This window comes from Mustela lutreola, chromosome 1, assembly GCF_030435805.1.
Source record: "Mustela lutreola isolate mMusLut2 chromosome 1, mMusLut2.pri, whole genome shotgun sequence".
NCBI classification, from domain to species: Eukaryota; Metazoa; Chordata; class Mammalia; order Carnivora; family Mustelidae; genus Mustela; species Mustela lutreola.
The window spans coordinates 32,251,709-32,254,486 of record NC_081290.1 but is presented as its reverse complement, the minus strand read 5'-3'; the positions used below and the strand labels follow the sequence as shown (position 1 = coordinate 32,254,486).

At 37.1% G+C, this 2,778-nt stretch overlaps 1 pseudogene; it reads right to left on the bottom strand.

Moving 5' to 3' along the window:
* Window positions 1-1,530: 1,530 nt before the first annotated feature.
* Window positions 1,531-2,363, bottom strand: LOC131819235 (PTB domain-containing engulfment adapter protein 1-like; annotated as a pseudogene).
* Between the last annotated feature and the right edge of the window lie 415 nt (window positions 2,364-2,778).

Below are 2,778 nucleotides of genomic sequence, written 5' to 3'. Positions count from 1 at the left end.
TGTTTAGCAATAAACATAGCTCATAAGAAATTAAATTTTAAGTGTTTTGTAATGAGTGAATTTTTGTTTTTTCCATTATTCTTATTTATGAAATAAAAGATTAAGAGTAAACCAATGATAAAAGCTAACATTATTACTTTGCTTTTACTAATAAATATAATTATTTGGTTTAATTATTTTGAAAATTATATTTTTGCTTTTGCTTATTTTACCCACTAAAAATGACCTGTGGAATTGTATTTGAAGTTTACATTTTGCCAGTGATATGAACATTTAATACATAAAATAACATCTGTGTATGCATGGCAACATGCTTATTGGTTTAAATATAGAACATATTTAGTTTGGCATTGGTATATCTCCTCAAGACTTTGAAAGCAGACAAAGTCAATTATCATATGGTTTCACTTACTTGTGGAACATGAGGAGTAACATGGAGGACATTAGGAGAAGGAAATAAAAAGTGAATTGGGGCAAATTGAAGGGTGAGATGAACTATGAGAGACTGTGGACTCTGAGAAACCAAGATGCCCTTCAATGGATGAATGGATAAGGAAGATGTGGTCCATATACACTATGGAGTAATATGCCTCCATCAGAAAGGACGAATACCCAACTTTTGTAGCAACATGGATGGGACTGGAAGAGATTATGCTGAGAGAAATAAGTCAAGCAGGGAGAGTCAATTATCATATAGTTTCACTTATTTGTGGAGCATAACAAATAGCATGGAGGACAAGGGAAGATGGAGAGGAGAAGGGAGTTGAGGGAAATTGGAAGGGGAGGTGAACCATGAGAGACTATGGACTCTGAAAAACAACCTGAGGGATTTGAAGGGGCGGGGGTAGGAGGTTGGGGGAACCAGGTGTTGGGTATTAGAGAGGGCACAGATTTCATGGAGCACTGGATGTGGTGCAAAAACAATGAATACTGTTATGCTGAAAAGAAATAAAAAACAAAACAAAACAAAACACCAGGATTTTAGAGGGGAGGGGATGGGGAGATGGGGGATCCTGGTGGTGAGTATTAAGGAGTGCACGTATTCCATGGAGCACTGGGTATTACACATAAACAATGAATCTTGGAACACTGCATCAAAAACTAATGATGTATTTTATGGTGACTAACATAACACAATAAAAAAAAACACTTTGGAAGGTATCATCAAGGTATGGCTTTTGGGGGTCAACAATAACCTATCAGCCTGGAAAATGAACACAAATTTCAAGATGCTAATTACTCAGAACTCAGACAAAAACAGATATTTGGATAATTTGTTTTTTGATTATAAATTCATCTACAAGAGAAACAGAAAGGAACATTAAATTATGACTTACTTTTCGGTGAGTTGTTTTTAAAATAAACATTATAGATTGATAGTGGAAGACATTCTACTAAAATAATTTTCAAAAAGTAAAGATCTTAAAAAATATATTGGCACACATATACTACCTGTCATAAACTAATAAGGAATGATGTATATGCATATAAAACAAATTTAACACAAATCTGGATCTCTTGTTCTTGACATTAGCACCTACTATCTCATGTTTCAAGATAAAAGACTGTGCCTTCCAGGAGTTAGTCGCATTCTGAATCACTCCTGCATCTCCTCTAATTTTGACTGATGGAAATTGAGAGGGAAAACCCCTGCTCCACAGTTAAATGGGTCAAAGGGTTCTGCTCTAAATGAGTTCCGTTGATCTCAGTTGATCTACTAGGTATTGGAGGTAGCTATGTCCCATTGCGAGTAGATGTCAAAGATGTGTATGATATTGGAGAAAATGGTATCGTATCAAAGATGTCAGTGGAGGGTGACTTAGGTGTCACACTGACGCTGGAGATGTTGATACTTAGGTTATTCTTAACTGGCTTTCCAAATCTTGTACTTTTTTTTTAAGTTCCATATTTTCAGTTCCTAAGTCTTGAATTCTTTTCTGTAATCTTGCAATATGTTTTCTTGTTTCAACATCTTTTCCTCCAGATTCTGGAAATCTCCTGTATGCCAGGTCAAATGCTTGGCCAATTCCTAAAGTTATTTCTTGAGCACAATTTTAATTGTCAAATACACAACACAAATATTTATTTGACTCAGAATCTTTACATATGAAAGTGAATATCCTCTTGTCAGTTTTGTCATCTGCACAAAATAATATTCTATGAAGCTGGAAATTGTGTTGGCCTTCCTTTGTTTTCGGTTCTGGAACTTTGACTCCATGTACTGGTATTTGCAGCTCAACTTGAGGAATTTTCTGGCCTTCCGATTTCTTGATAGGTCTTGGAAAATTGAGTTTTCTGACAGCACCTCCCACAACTTCTGTTCCTTTAGGCTGCTCCACTTCTGTACTGCCAAGAAACTGCATTATAGGGAATGTAACGTTTTGATAAACTTCAGGCATATGTATCCATGTTTTGTCTTCCTTCCTGCTAACAGCATAGTTCCTGATGATCAGCCGAATAGATGTTCAGTTCAATCACATTTTATATCCTGGGAGTGCTGGAATATGGTTGAAAGAATAGGCAGACTCTTGACTTTGAATAGTTTCAATCATACAGGTGTCCTCTGAGTTCTTCAATCACTTTCTCTCCTGAGTGACCCGTGTGGTCGGGTCAGCCTTTGGGCAGAGGTGTGGAGAGCTTCGGTGTCCTTTGAGCCGGGTGATCTCTGCTCCTACTCAGCCCACGCACTCTTTCCGTGGCTGTGAGGGAAAGTTTTTTGATATCAGCAATGGTGCTAGATGGGGGACCATTCAGCTGGGGGACTTTCTTCATCTGTTT